Source organism: Jaculus jaculus, chromosome 3, assembly GCF_020740685.1.
Source record: "Jaculus jaculus isolate mJacJac1 chromosome 3, mJacJac1.mat.Y.cur, whole genome shotgun sequence".
Taxonomy (NCBI): domain Eukaryota; kingdom Metazoa; phylum Chordata; class Mammalia; order Rodentia; family Dipodidae; genus Jaculus; species Jaculus jaculus.
In genome coordinates this window covers 101,908,148-101,924,613 of record NC_059104.1, presented here as the reverse complement: position 1 = coordinate 101,924,613, position 16,466 = coordinate 101,908,148, and positions in this window count along the sequence as shown.

Here is a 16,466-nt window from a genome sequence, read left to right as displayed (position 1 = left end):
GGCATGTGAGCTTTTGATATGACTTGGAAATTTTTACATTTACTTTTGCTCTGCTGATGGACAAGAATCAGGGTCTTTGAGCAGATAGGAGATAGTGTGGCTGGGGACTGGTTCCCATTCTCCAGTGTTGCCTTTGGCTGAGCAAGACTGGGAAAAGGTGGGGACTGTTTATCTCTTCTTACCCAGGTTGGGTTCTGTGGTCCACTGTTCGGAGCCTGAACTTAGAACCAAAATCTACCACACCTATGAGGACCACTTGGGCCAGTCACCCTGTCTCTGGCCACAGGGATAGAAAGCTGGACAGTCAATGCACCACTGGCTATTAAGTGGGTGGCTATTGACAAAGTGTCCGACCAGAGAGCTAGTAAGACACTCATCAGCCTATTGATTCTCCGCCTCCTCCCACCCACCCTTCACCCACAATCAATGGGGCAACACAGCCCAGTATCGCAGCGGCCAATTAACCTCCCGGGGAAAGAGCTGCCACGTGGAACATCATCTGCTCCACCGGCCACATCCAATCAGCTCATTGATCTAGTATCTGGGCTATGCTACCTAGGGATGGGAAACTGAGGCACCAGGGCAGTGTGCCAGTTCCTGTCCCTGGAGACTGATCTAGGACTGTGTCCTATGATATCTTTGCTCTGCCTAGGGCACCAGAAGACCTGAAGTTTACCTCAGCCTGGATGCTTTTGCAGACCTGCTTTCTCCCATCCTCTCATAAGTAGAGTTTTAGGACAAAAGCCCTACACAGGCTAAGCTTGGCAACCTGTCCCCTGTCCCGGCCAGCAGGGAGTTGAACAAGGACCCAAGGGGAAATTAACCTGAATGAGAAAAGGCAAACAGACACAAGAAGGAGACCATGCTAGATGTTTGTCAAAGCCTCAGAGTCTTTATTTTTTACACAGTGGGAAGAAAAAGTGGGGGAATAAGCTGGCTGACGTGATTTAGGGCTTTGGAATTGTCAGGAAACCTAGAGGGGATGTAATTAGGTGTTCATCTCAGCTTGCCTCAATGGCTTAACATCCTGCCTGCACCAGGCTTCACATCCTGACCATAAACTGGCCTTTTGCAAAAGATAAGATTCTGTAAGCAGTCTGCTGACTGACGTTCCAGAAGTACCTAACAGAAAGCTGGATGGACCAGCTTTCTGAGTAATGAGTCAGCTTATGAGCAGGCCCAGGCAACATGGAGAGGCTTTTGCTCTATGGCTGCTGACAGTCCCTGTACACCAATGATGTACTGGGATGAGTAATGAGAGATGAGTAGTGGGGAAAAGCAGAGAAAAGAGTTGTTCCAAGTCCATCTTTGGGGTATCAGCCGAGCCTTAGGCTTAAAAGAAAAAAGGAAGAATTAGAGCAACTGGCAATAGGGATGCATGATTAAGTAATCCTTGTCTAGATAAGCCTCCGCCCGCCATTGTCTCCGCTCTGATCCCACAAAGTTGCCCAAAGAGCTTCTTATTGCTGGAGGGGACAAGGTGGTTCTCAGGACGCAATGTTTCTGCTCCAGGGGGCACCCTCACCCTTATAATCCTCATCTGGGAAGTTTGTTCTTCCTGGAACCCAAGGTGACTGTAGGTTTAGGACAATGATTTGTCGCTGTGCCTTCAGTCTTGAAGCAGGATGAGATCAGGTTGACAGACACTCCTTGAATGATTAACATGGGCACCTGCAGAGGTAAGCAGGAGATTCAAAGTAAAGGAGACAGACATGAAATGAAGTCATAAATGTGAGGTTTTCATCCTGTGGCCCCAAAGGAGGAGTCCATGCTTTTTAGCCCAAGCAGCTTCTAAGGGCCTGTTTCACTCTCACTGCACGGTCCCACTGCCGCTGGTTCTGTCCTAAGCACAGAGCGATGACCCCAGGCGGATACAGATCTCTCATCTCTGCACCCCTCCTTTCCTCACCTCCCACGTGCTCCAGGTTCCCAGGGCCTTTTCTCACACTCCCTGCTTCTCAATTCAGTTGCTGTCATTTATCTTTAAAAAGCCGCATCAGAGGTGTTGAAAGCACTGGACTCAAACTCCTTCAGCCCTCTGGGTGTCTTTGGCCTGTGCTGCTGTATCAGAAAAGAGATGACACCTTCTGAACATTGGTCACCTGGGCTCAAGGATCTCTAAGGCACCCCCAAGGAGAGGATACACAGTGGTCTCAAGAGAGCCTGGACTAGGAGGCGGAGCTCAGAGGCCTGGTGGTGGACTTTGGAGAGGTTTCTATGAGTGAACCCAGAAGAAAAGTTTCCTGGTTGGCACAGGAGGGGGAAGTGTGGTACAGCCTTCGCCAGCCAGATTCTCCTCCTCTCTCCTCCTCCTCCAGCCTCGGAATCAATACATTTTGAATCTAATCTAATAACAGAGATTTAACGAGGGGATAATGCGCCTGGAGCCGCCAGGCGCTTTGTCTCTTCTTTCATGCGGCAGCTGGGGCCCATTATCTGGGGACAATGCCCCATGCTAATCATTCCCTCTGCCTCCCTCCCGGGTGTTGAAGAAGGGGTGTTGGGCAGGAGAGGGCAGCTCCTCCCTTGATCGCAAGAGGGGGTGGATGAAGGGTCCAGTTGGCCTGATCCAATTGCCCTGACCTGGCACGGACTCATTGGCCTCCTCCCCTGGCCACACTGGGCTCCCTGACCTGCCAGGGGTCAAGGGAGCCCCACCAATGTACGCAAATGGCATGTAATTAATTATCAACCGGGTGTTGGTTGGTTTTCTTTTTTCTAACTTGGTCCTCTATAATTTAAGCTATCTCATTTAGGCTTGTGATTGGCCACTCATGATTGTCATGGTTAGAGAATTCAACCCTGGATTTAGGGACCAAGAACACCCCACCCTGAAATAGAAGCTGGTTTCCATTCTCATTGTCTCCTCTCTTGCTCTCCTATCTGAAAGCAGTGTGGCAGTGAGACTGGAGGAAGAACTTCCTGGCCAGGATTTTCCTAACATGAATTAGATCAGGAGTCCGGAAGGGAAGAAATGGCATCTCACTTCCTAGAAATGACTTTTGTGCCTAACACTCGGGGAAGGGCAGCCAGGGAGGAAAGATCTACCTGCCCTATTAGAGTGCTTGCTCTTTGGGAAGAGGAAGCCCAGAGCTAGAACATCTGATGCCTGGTCACCCCATTACTTTCTAAAATAAACACACACTCACACACATGATGAGCATCATGTAGAGTTCTTGACTCTAAGATGTGAAATCCTGCCCCATCATGTGAAAACGGGAAGCTGTTGTCTCTCCTTTGCCTCCATCTGCTCATCTATAAGTAGGGCTCACCTAGTGCCCACCTCAGAGGCATTGGGCCCCTGTGATCCCAACGCAGCGAATCCGGGGAATTCATAAGACTGTGGTGAATACCCCTAGTAGCTGTCAGGTCTTGCTCAGCTCACATCACAATTGGAGCCACAGAAAACTGATCCTAGCAGGTGTGACGCTTTTGTTCTTCTTATCCCATTTTGGGGGACTTGCAGGGTCAAGTGAGCCATGCACCCACTATAGCCCAAAGGGGGGCCCTTTACATCATGTCTTGCTGTCACTCCGTGTGTTCAGTTTCTTTGAAGTTTCCCCCTAAATCCTCAGCTTTGAGTTCCTGCTCTGAGACAGCTTGAGAGATGTTGACACCTTCTGGGGAACCATCCGGAACCTGGCTAGACCTCTGCTAAGCAAGGCTATGGCCTGTTTCCCTATGATCGTAAGGAGAACTGAACTCGCGGCAGAAAGACCCATCATGAGTATGACTTCCGGAACTATAGGATCCTGGAAATGCACTTTCAGATAGCTAGAAGAACGCGCCATTTAAGGCTCTGATAGAAATACCCATTCTAAGGCCCCCAGCAAGAGGCCAATCTTTGGGTAAGACAGTCATAACCCTGTCATCTAGATTCTGTCCACCAGGTGGCAGCAAAGTCCGGAAGTTTTATGGAAGCACTTGACCAAAACATTGTTTGGCCCCCTTCCCTCCTAAACAAATCCCTCCAATCCACCCCCACATCACCGCCATGATTCTGTCACACAACTGTGCTAGCACTGATTCTCGGGCCCCGGAGTTCCTGCATACATACCTGGGCCTGGGCATATATACCAGGCCATACACTACATAACCACTGGGGAATAGAACTCAGAGCTGGCAGGTTTTGCAGGCAAGCACTTTTAACCCTGAGCTCTCCAGCCCTTGTAGGTTCTTCTAGCTGTGTGTCTCCTGCCTTGGCTGTGGCGAATCCCCAGTTTGACACAGGCGGGTACTGTCATGTTGTAGGTTCTTGTGAACTGAAGTTCACTGAAAAAGCTACACCCAGGTTGAGGGCCTCACAGACTGACTAGGACTTCTGTGACTGGCAAGAGCCCAGATGCTGCAGATCCAGGAGCCAAAATGACGTTGGGCAATCTTTGGTTCCTTTAATTGCCACTTATTTCTCACCTTTGAATCTAATCTGACATCCTTGTGACTATCAAGAAAACCTTCAGAATGTATTCACTTGGCAGACTACAAGCTTCCACCAACCCAAAAGCTAAGAATGGCATCAGATAGTATCTGGGATCAATGGCAGAGGCTTCCTCACTTTCCTCCACACTGCCTGTCTGATGTTCTCACCAATGTGTTTGGCAAATGCATTGTCTTTCCTCTGATTCTAAAACGTTCATGCAATCACTTTCATGGTGGAACATACCACGATCTGAATTTCTGTTCCCGGGCTGTGGTCACTCAGATTGTCTCAGAATGAATTCTTCCCTTTGGAGTGAGAGCTGTGCTTTGCACTGATGCCCCATGGGGCGGAAATGGAACAACTGCTCTGAGCTCCAGGAAACCCAGGAGGAGAACTCAACTCTGTCTTTCCCAAACTCGGGCCATGTGTACAAGATTCGGGAGATCTTTCCTATCCTCAAATTCAGGTTCAAGATGCTTCCCCTCTCCTTGTCTCTTCCCTCTCTCCTTTTCTCCCTTCCATTCTTTCTTCCGTCGCGTTTTCTTTTGATTCTCATGGTTCCCTCTTGCTTTCACATGGATCTCTGTGGTTACAGTGGGCCACCAGGTCATCCTAGGTCAACTCATCTCAACATCTGTCAACTCATCATATCACCAAAGCCCTTTGAGCATGCCACATGCCATTCTTTTTTTAAATAAGAATTTTCCTTTATTTTAATTCTTCAAACATGCGGGGAGCTGGCAGTTAAAAGCACTTGTCTGCAAAGCCTGCCAGCTCTGAGTTTGATTCCTCAGTACTTAGGTAAAGCCAAATGCACAGAGCAGAGCAAGGGTCTAGAGTTCATGTGCAGCAGTAAGAGGCTCTGGTGTGCCCATGTTCTTTCTCTCTCTTTCTCAGTCTGGGGACTCCTGCCTTCCCTGCTCCCAGGGCCCATTCACCCTCCAGGGAAGCAGTATTTAGATGCTGCCAAGGGCTTCCTAAGCTAGAGGGGCCATGTATAAGTGGTACTTAGACGTCTCCCCTCTCAGGCCTTCCCACAGACACTGGCCCCTCTCCTGATCCAGGACAGTGGGGACAGGAGGTATTAGGGTGACCTTGACAGGATCTTTCAGCCCTGGTATAGAGAATTCTGCTGTTCCCTCTGGATGCCACTCTGCCAGGGGCCCAGACTCTGCTCTTGGGTGGCATATCCAACCCTTGCCCTTTTGCTCCCAGGCCCCATTTTTCTGGTTCTTAATAAATGAAATTCAAATCCACCAGCTATATGGGCTTGTTATCAGGCTTACAATTCCCCTGCAACTGACTCCTGGTGGTCTTCTGGAGGGAGGTGTGTGGCGTGCATCTCCTCCTACCACAGCCGTACTCAGGATCTGCCCTGTCAATCTCCTTCTTCACTCTTACAATTGATATTCATATATGTATCCTGATTCATTTAGCACCTGGTTATGCTCCCAAGTACGTGTAGGCAGGTATTTTCCATGGTGATCACTGCTCACACCATGCTGGACATATGACCTAGGTCTTGCATTTAGTGAGCAAATGGATGGATAGCATGTGATTGGGGCAGGACAGGTGCCAGGCAGATGTTAGACCATTTCTGAACCTCTCTTACCTGCACTTTGGCTCTCCCATCTCTGAGAGCTTAGGATGAGGGGTGGGGTGGCCTCAATGAGGCTGGGTGACTTCTAAGCCCCTTCTTCACTGATGACCCTGAGCTCTTTAAGAGAGTGCATCCGGAGTGCTGGAGAGATGGCTCAGCAGGTAAGAGAGCTTCTTGTGCAAGTATGAGAGCCTGGGGAGGGGGGCTAAGATGCCTGAGTTCAATTCTCCGGCACCCAAATAGACAACTGGACATGGCCTTGCACGTCTGTAACTCAAGTCCTGAGGGAAGCAGAAACCAGAGGATCTCTGGAGCTCATGAAAGGATGGAAGGCTGTGGAAGCAGGAGAGACTCCATTTCAAGGAAACACACAGATGGGTGATGGAAAGGGACATCCAGAGTTTTCCTCTGACCTCTGCACAGCACGCCACATATGCGCATACAGATGCACCACATGCACATATACCGCACACACCACACATACTACACACATGTGCAAAAACATAAAACGAGCCAGGTCTTCACTGTTTTATTAGCACTGTGTCCAGAGTTGGGCACCATCTTGGCATGGGGCAAAGACACAATACTTGTAGAACTAACAAAGGAGATGTCCTTATGGTTCTATCGGGGCCCCTTTTCCCTTAGGATGACCATAACATTTATCATCCAAACCTGGTCCCCGTGGTCTTGGAAATGGAGGTGTTAATAATAACTGCATATGGACACATGAACAACATGCCATTGAGCGGGCCTGCCCCAGACAAATGGGAGGTATGGTTCCCCTGCCTCTGTAGAGTCTCCTTGGCCCCTTCAGCAGCTGCAGCACCAGATTTGAGATACTCCACCCCACCCCCAATCCTGAGAGCTCAACCCTCTCTGTGCAGTGTGGGTCATGGGTTTCTTCCTGAGGGCTTGGTGGTCAGAGGATTTCCTGTGGGGGTTGCAGGCCAGATGCTGCATGTTTCAGTAGAGCTCCAAGAAGGTCTGGCAGGACCTTGATGACCCTCTCTGAGAGGAAGGATGGACTGATTCTGAACCCATCGTCCAGAGAAGGACATAATGCTAGCAGCTTCCCACCTTGTCCAGAGTTGATCTTGTACATGGGGTTGGGTGCAGTGAGGTGTGGTGTGGAGATGATCTTGTATGTGGAGTTGGGTGCAGTGAGGTGTGGTGTGGAGATGATCTTGTATGTGGGGTTGAGTGAAGAGGGGTGTGATGTGGAGGGGTGCTGCTAGTGGAGAAGACTTGTGGTGAGTGCTGGAGAGTTGAATAAGGCAGGGCTTCATTGACCAGGGACCTTACATAAACTATAGTCTTAGCAATCTATTTTTCCACAGAAGCAGAAATCTGAGTTGGATCTTGTAGATCTACCTAGTAGGAAATACCAGAATGACATTTCTAGCTGGAGGGATTAGCCTGTTTAATAAAGGCCCATCGTGAGTACTTCCTGAGAGCCCAGCACCAGCGCGTCCATTCCCATCAATGTCCGTGTCCGTGGTGTTTCTGTGAGGGTTGGCGGGTACTTCCAGAAGCTCTCAGGCTCATGTGTCGTGGAACAAGTTATCTGGAGCAGGGACACAGAGTTGCTGCAGAAGCAGAGACTGCTGATTAAGAAAGGATACATTTCACAGGGAGGAAGAAAGGTGAAACGCAGAGAATGTATCTCAGCTGTCTGCTGCACAGGGATCAGAGCTTTTACGTTACATAGTGTGGCCCTTTGACTCATTTGCATAGTGTGTGTTACACAGTTCTACACTGCACGTGTCACCGGTCTCATTAGCGTCTCAAATCTCCACCCAGGGTTATTTGTTTTCATAGTAGGATGAACCACAGGGCATCTTAAGACACTGGAGTGCCTTGCTCTTCCTCTTTGCACACTTAATTTCTTCCATATGTTCATTTTGTAAGACTACCTCAGGCCCTCTGGGCCTGGTTCCCTGCCTTCTTCTCCTGCCTTGCTGTTCTGGGGTTGGAATGAAGAATTATAGGGGATGAGGAGCAAAGGGACGATGAGAGATGAATATGGTCAAAGTATATGATACACTTGCATGAAAATGTCATCATAAAGCCTGTCATTGAATACAAGAAGTGTACACCAAAAAGTTTTTCTTTAAGAATCCCACCAGGATATTTCTTAGTAATTGAGAAGCCAATTCTAGAATTTACTTAGAAATTTCAAGGTCCTAGAAAACCTAAACATTTTGATAAATATGTACAAACCAGGAGCACATACCCTACTGGAGAGGGCTAGGACAGGCTTCTAAGGATGACAGTGGCCCTCCTCTGAGGACAGCTGGGACTTGGCCCAAGCCTGTCTAGTAGGTCACTCCCTCTTGTCTCCTCTTTCTTTCCTCTCTCCTTCCAAAGCTGGGTTTTAAAAGTCTATTTTGACTGTCTCTGTTGTAATAAGAAACTAGCAATTAACTATTATAAGGCTGTTTTACAATTGTGTGGAAACCCCTTTTATCCACCTTTCCTTAAATGGTTAGATCTCTTCTCCCTAGTTTTCAGGAATATAAAACTTTACAGCATTTGCAGCAAACCTTCATACTTCGCTTTGTGGTTTATTGCTCCCTTTGCAGATATAGCGTTCACATAAATAAGACTTTCATCTGTACAGTATCAGCTTGGGCCACTGTGGCTCCCACAAGAAGCACAAGGTGAGTCCCACAGGACCAGTGGCTAGTTGGCCATTGTCGAGTCCTCTGATCAGGACTGGATAAGTAGGCTGTTATAAAGGAGGTTATAGACCCCAGGGAGAGGAAGACGTGACGAAGAATCACAGAGAGGGTAAGAGCACGCTATCTTCTCTCATTCATGGGTCAGGAGAGCTTTCATGCAATAAGCTGAGAGCAGCAACAGTAAGCTTAGGGAGAGCTCCCCAGGACAGGATTGGGCAGTGCCCAAGCCAAGCTCATGGACAGTGATTGCCTTAGCCTTTATGACACACCAGTATCAGGGAGAGTCTGGGCAGAGGCACCACCAAGAACAGCCACAGGCCAGGAAGTCCTGTCTCATAGGCTGGCCAGGAGAACAGCCTCTCCCCGCCACTGAAATGGGGGCTCTAGGGCACCTCTGAAGTCCATGCCAACATTTGGGTCAGGCTACATCTCCTGTAGGTTTCTGGAAGCCAGAAGTTGACTGAGAGGAGCAAGGGTGCCAAGAGAAGCCCCTTCTAGGCTGGGGATATAACTAAGTTGGTGGATGCTTGCCTAGAAAGCACAGATTTCTGGGTTGGATCCTCAGCACTGCATAAAATCAGGAATGGTGGCACATACTGCAACCCTAGCAGTTCAGAGGTAGAAGCAGGAGGATCTGGAGTGCAAGGTCATCCCCAGCCAGTCTAGCTACATAAAACCTTGTTTCAAAAAAAAAAAAATTCTGCTCCTAGAAGATAGGGGAAGGCTCCAAGCCCTGATTTGCTGGAAGATCCCTTAATGGTCTTTTCAAATCTTCCTTGTGCTGCACAGTAGCCTAGGAAGATGTCCCTAACCTTCCCTTTCTCCCTTCCTCCCTCCTTCCCTCCCTGCCTGCCTCCCTTCCTTCCTTCCTCTTGATAGCTCTCCTGGCCTTCCACCCCTTGCTCCCCATTTGTCTTTAAAGTAGGCATACCTAATAAAATTCTTGCACATTTAATCTGTTCTCAGGGTATCTAGAGCAGTGTGCCTGTCATTTGTAGGAGAGGAGGGGCTGAGCATGAGTGTCTGAGAGATCCTGTGTCATGTATTGCTTGGGTGGCAAGTTATCAGAAAGACTCACAGCCAGGGAGATGGGCACATCATGTTTCTGTGCAGTGTTGTAAGCAAAGGTGTGTATCTCTAGGCTTACAGGCATAAGTATAAATCAATAGCTATAATTACAGTTTTAAAATTATACTAATCCAACACCTGAGAATCAGTCTGTAATTAGTGGAAATGTTACATGAGAGAACTATGAATGTGCAGTCATAATATCAATTATCGTACATACACATCTTTATTTACACATGTAGTTTCACTTAGTCCTCTGAGCTACTTCACAAGAGGTACAAGGGTCATCTCTATGCCAAATGCAAAAATGAAGAACAAGAGAGGTATTCTGGAAGCAAGTGGTAGAACTTTGACTTGTTTATAGATCATCCATGTATGTAACTGTACAGTGAACAGAAGGTGTTCAGGTAACAGACTTGTCTGTGGATTATCCATGTATATTACTACACAATGAACAGAAGGTGTTCCAGTAACAATTGGCAGAGTCTTGTCTTTAGAGCATTCATATGTAATGAACATAAGGGAGGAGTGGGGGAAGGTTGTGTGAGGAGTGTGGTGGTTCATCTCATCCATTGACTTGTTTAGATCAGGAATCAAGTAGAGATACAACTCTGGGTCAGGCTGATAAGAGTCCCTGAGGGGAAGACAGTCCTGCAGAGTGACTAGCAGCTCTGGTGGCAGCCCAGATATAAAGACTTCCAGGTCAGGAAGGGCTCTCTGCTTGCCCACCTTGCTTCTTTCATGGTGAGTGTGTCTTTCCCTTGTTGCTGCCGCCACCATCTTCTGCTGCCATCAGAACCAGCTTCTTTGGCCTTCCAGTGTGGCCTGAAGGTCTGTTGCTCTCCAGGAATCCTTCAGGCCTTCAAGTACCTGATTGGGACTGTGGAGCCATTGCACTTCGTGGACTGAGCCAGGGTTTTCAGCCCCGCCAGAGTGCAGACTTCCCAGGCTATCATGTAAGCTGATCAGTAAATCCCCCTCCTGATATGTACTCATTCTACAGGTTCAGTTCCTCAGAGAACCCTGCAGTGGTGTGGATCAGAAGTCTCCCATAAACTCATGTGTTCTGAATGCTTCGTGCCCAGATGGTAACAGCTTGGGAGGTGGCACCATGCTGGAGGAGGTGTGTTGTCGGGGGTGAACATTGTCAGTGTTAGTTTGCTCACTCTCCCAACGCTGTTTTCCACCTGCTGAACTGACATCCAGCCTCTACTCACGCCACGCTCTCTCCTGCCGTCATGGAGCTTCCCCTTGAGACTGTAAGCTGAAGTAGAAAACGTTCCTCCCACCAGCTACTTTTGGTCGGGTGCTTTATCCCAGCAATGAGAAGTAACTGCAGCAAGCCCTATTACAGGAGGCCTATGTGAACAGATGTGGAGATGGATGTATGGACTTCCAAAAGAGGAACACACCATCACAATTTCTCATCTGTAACCAAGGACTTGGGAGGGGTCTGTATCTGCAGTGGAGTTCAGAGAGCCTTTGGAATAGCCAGTCTTGATGAATGTCTTGCTCCTTTCCCATGGTGTGGATTAGGCACGAACATGTGATGAAATTTTGCTGATTGTTGATGAGAAATAAGAGAAGTCTCCTGGTGAAGAGGCTTGGGAAGGTTTGTTACTTCTAAAAGAGACATGCACTGGAAATGATTCATATACTGGGCACCAGTGCATCACATGATGCAGGGGCCACTATACCCAGGTCTGAGAGCATCCAACAGGCAAGCTCCATGTCAGCACTGGCAGAACATGGAGATGGAAAGGGTATTTCTATGTTGAGCTGATCCTCCCACTAGGATAGATTGAAGTCCTCACTCCTAGTGCCTCAGTGTGTACCTTTATTCAGAACACCAAGCTTTGCAGGTATTAGTTACAGGGCCAGTTAGTTATACTAAGGTCATTGTGGAATAGGGCTGGACTTCAACCCAATACTCCTGCTGTCCTTATGAGAATAAGATGGAAATACCCAGGAAGAAGATAGTCATGCATCTTAGAGATATAAATCTGTCAGCCAAGACTTGCCAAGAATTGACACCACATACCAAGTTAGAAAAGTCAAGGAAGGGGTTAGAGAGATGGCCAGTGGTTAAAGGCACTTGTTTGCAAAGTCTTTGGGCCCAGGTTCAGTTGCCTAGTACCCATGTAAAATCAGATGCTCATAGTGGCACATCAGCCTAGAGTTCATAGTTTCTATAAATAAATAAATAATAAATAAATGTTTTAAAAAGTGAAGGAAAGATTGTTCCCAGCCCTATAGCTTTCAGAGGACACATGCCCCTGCTAACACTTTGATTTGTTCCTGTTGTTCTCATTCTGAGATACCTATCATGTAGCCTAGCCTGGCCTAAAACTATGTAGCTAAGGATGAACTCTTTTTTAAAAAAATTTATTTATTTATTTGAGAGCGACAGAAAGAGAGAGAGAGGGAGAGGGAGAGGGAGAGGGAGAGAGGGAGGGATTGAGAGAGGGCGTGCAAGAGGTAATGGGTGAGCCAGGGCCTCCTGCCACTAGAAATGAACTCCAGACATGTGCGCCCCCTTGTGCATCTGGCTAACGTGGGTCCTGGAGAATTGAGCCTCAAACCAGGGTCCTTAGGCTTCACAGGCAAGCGCTTAACCGTTAAGCCATCTGTCCAGCCCAAGGATGAACTCTTATTAAAATCTTCCTGCTTCCACCTACCAAGTTCTGGTGTTATAGGAGTATGCTATTATGTCCAGCCTGACAGTGATTTTCAAGCCCCAGAACTGTAAAACTAAATTGTTTTAAGCCACCCAGTTTGTGGGACTTGGCTATGGCAGCCCTAGGGTCCTCATGGCCTTCAAATCTTCTGTCTCTTAGCTGGAATTTCCAGTCTATAACCTGAAAATTCTGCAGCATGTATTCTCACTTCTGTTCTTTGAGGACCATTTCCCCTTTGGTTTTGAGGTCCCAAGTTACATATTCAGTGCACCTCTGGGTGCTGCTGCTGTGTGAAGGTCACTGCCATGGTCTCTGGTATCTTTGCACAGACTCTAGTCAGTGCCTTCCCTTCTACTCACCAGGTAAAATCACACCGCAGCGGAGTCCAGTGATTCTCATTCTCTGCTCTCACATCTGAGTTGTTGAATATTCCTGGAGAACATCAAATGGAGCTAACTGGGTTCTTATTTATTTAGTTAGTTTGGGTTTTCGAGGTAGGGTCTCATTCTAACTCAGGCTGACCTGGAATTCACTATGTAGTCTCAGGGTGGCCTCCAACTCACAATGATCCTCCTACCTCGCCTTCCAAGTGCTGGGATTAAAGGTGTGCACCATCATGCCCATTTCATTTTATTTAATAGTCATAGCCTCAAACTGCAAAGCTCCACAACAAACCTACTTTTTTTCCCATCTTGGTCCTTCCTTCCTTTCTCCTTCCCTTCCTTCTTTGCTTCCTTCCTTCCTTTCTTTATTGAGACAGTGTTGCAGTCCGGTTCGCATTGCTGGTAGAAATCACCCAACCAAGAGCAGCTTCTTGGAAAAAGAGGTTTATTTTGGCTTACAGGCTCGAGGGGAAGCTCCACGATGGCAGGGGAAAACGATGGCATGAGCAGAGGGTGGACATCACCCCCTGGCCAACATAAGGTGGACCACAGCAACAGGAGGGTGTGCCAAACACTGGCATGGGGAAACTGGCTATAAAGCCCATAAGCCTGCCCCCAACAATACACTCCCTCCAGGAGGCATTAATTCCCAAGTCTCCATCAGCTGGGAACCTAGCATTCAGAACACCTAAGTTTATGGGGGACACCTGAATCAAACCACCACAGACAGGGAGCCTAGGCTCACCTGGAACTCTTAATCCTCTTGCCTTAGCCTCTCAAGTTCTGGGATTACAAGCACCTGCCCTTAAGTTTGATTTCTTACTCTCCAAATACTTTTTGTTGTTGTTTGAACCAAAGTTGCACATAGCCCAGGCTCACCTCAATTTTACTTTGTAACAGAGCCTGACCTTGAACTCCTGGTTCACTGGATTACAGGCAGCATGATCACCTAGCTCCAAACTGTTATTTTATTATTTCACATCTTTTTTTTTTTTCAAGGTAGAGTCTTGCTCTAGCCCAGGCTGACCTGGAATTAGACTCAGGCTGTCCTTGAACTCAAAGCAATCCTCCTACCTCAGCCTCCCAAGCACTGGGATTAAAGGCATGTACCATCATGCTGGGCTTGTTAGAACTTTTTTGTTTACTTATTTGCAAGCCAAAAGAGATAGAAGAGAGACAGAGAGAATGGGCATGCCAGGGCCTCCAGCTGCTACAAATGAACTCCAGATACATGTGTCACTTTGCACATCTGGATTTACATGGGTATTGGGGAATCCAACTGGGGTTGTAGCAGACAAAGTTGGGGTTATGGGGTGCTTCCTGGAGCCCTAAGCCCTGAGTCCATAACTTCAAACTAACTAAAGAATTCCAGACTCAAGAAAATTATTATTTTTTCTTTTTTGTTTTTTCGAGGTAGGGTCTCACTCTAGTCAAGGCTGACTTGGAATTTACTGTGTAGTCTCAGGGTGGCCTCGAACTCGCAGTGATCCACCTGCCTCTGCCTCCCAAGTGCGAGGATTAAAGGGGTGCCCCACCATGCCCGGTTCAAGAAAATGATTTTTAAAACACCACATGTTGTTCAGACTTCAAAAAGATGTGGGGAAGAAAAAACCTGAGGGCTGAGAAAGGAAAGGGAAAATGTGGAGATGGTAGATACACCACATGGAGCCCTGCAGTCCAAGTACAAAAACATGGATCTTAGATTAAAATGAAACATGAAAAGAGATTTTAATAATGTGTGCTTCCAAAAAGATTAAAAGTGAAAACAGTAATTTAAGGTAAAAAGTGTCTCTTTCCACCCTGGCATAGGTGCCAGGGTGAGAGAGAGCTCACTCACCAGCGTGAGGACCCAAGGACATTGCTACCACAGTTCCAGAGAGAGAGCCTGGGCCCCTCCCTCCATGGGTCGAGAGCAGATGTACTTTAGAATTTGCTCCAGCACACTTGGACACACGTACCCCAGGTGTCCTATCCAATTGGCCAGGGGTTAGAGGAGACATCCACCCACACCTGGACAGGGTGTGTGCTCCAGAGAGATATAATTGATAAGATGGGAGAACACTAATTTGTGGGACTGAAGCATGTGGTGCAAGCTGAACTAGGAGAGGCCAGCTGGGATAGGCGTGGCGTGGGTGTGACACAGGATCATCCTAAGGCCCCTCCTCTTTTTTTTTCTTTCAAATTTTTATTAACAACTTCCATGCTTATAAAAAATACCCCATGGTAATATCCTCTCTACCCCCACTTTACCCTTTGAAACTCCATTCTCCAACATACCCCCTCCCCATCTCAATCATTCTCTCTTTTAATTTTGATGTCATGATCTTTTCCTCCTCTTATGATGGTCTTGTGCAGGTAGTGTCAGGCACTGTGAGGCCATGGATATAGAGTGTTCTCCCATCTTATGGAACCCCACACAGGGTCACTAGGCTTTGTAGGCAAGTGCCTTCACCGATGAGCCATCTCTCCAGCCCTGATTTTCCATCTTTCCTCCAAGTGTTTCCCCTGTTTCATGGTTGACCTCACCCTTCCCTTCATGGAGCCAGTAGGGCCATGGAAAGGGCTTTCTTTTCCTTGCTCAGTTGCCCAGTCTTCTGGATTACTCTTACTGGAACATAGAAACAAGGAGACATCCTCAAAACTGCTCTGAGCAGAACCCCTCAATGTGCTTTTCAATTTCACTTGTAATCCTAGCATATCCTGGGTATGTACCAAGGACTATCACTGGCTTTTAGCACCATCTAGATCTTGCTGATGCCAAATAAGTGGAGCCTCTGCTCTATAGTGCTGGGTTGATCTAGCTAACTCACCTGCTGATCTGACCTCAGGGAACTTTTGTTGGCTCCTGAGAACTTATCATTGGCTCATACTTCTTTTTAAAAAATATTTGAAAATTTATTTTATTTATTTGTGTGTGTGTGTGTGTGTGAGGGGGCGGGGGAGTGAATGGACACATCAGGGCCTCTATCCACTGCAAACGAACTCCAGAGGCATGCACTGCCTTGTGTACCTGGCATATGTGTGTCCTAGTGAATCAAATCTGAGTCCTTTGGCTTTGCAGGTAAGTACCTTAACTGGTAAGCCATCCTCTAGCCCTCATGCTTATTTTTAAAAATATATTTGCAGAGAAAGAGAGAGAGAAGGAATGGGCACCCCAGGGTCTCTTGCCATTGGACATAAACTCCAGATGCATGCACCACTTTGTGTATCTGGCTTTACATGGATATTGGGGAATAAAACCCAGGCCATCAGACTTTGCAAGCAAGTACCTTTACCACTGAGCCATCTCTCCAGCCCCTCACTCATCTTAATATGTTGACACTGGAGCTTTGTGTTCCCAGTCTCCACACACCAAATCCCTCTTCCCCCTGCTTTCCCTGCCCAAGCCAGCAGCACAGCCTTCACACCATTGCCCTTGCTTTGTGTATTCTGATCCCTCCACGTACGTGATCTTTCAGCATGTCTACCTTCCACACCTCTAAATGCATCCCATGTGCATCCACTTTTTAGTCACCTCCTTGTCACTATGCTCAAACCCCTGTTATCTTCTATCTGTAGTGTCCTCCTAACCATTGTCCTTGTTTATTCTTCTTTCTTTCTTTTCTTGGTCTTTTTTTTTTTTTTTGAGGTAGGATC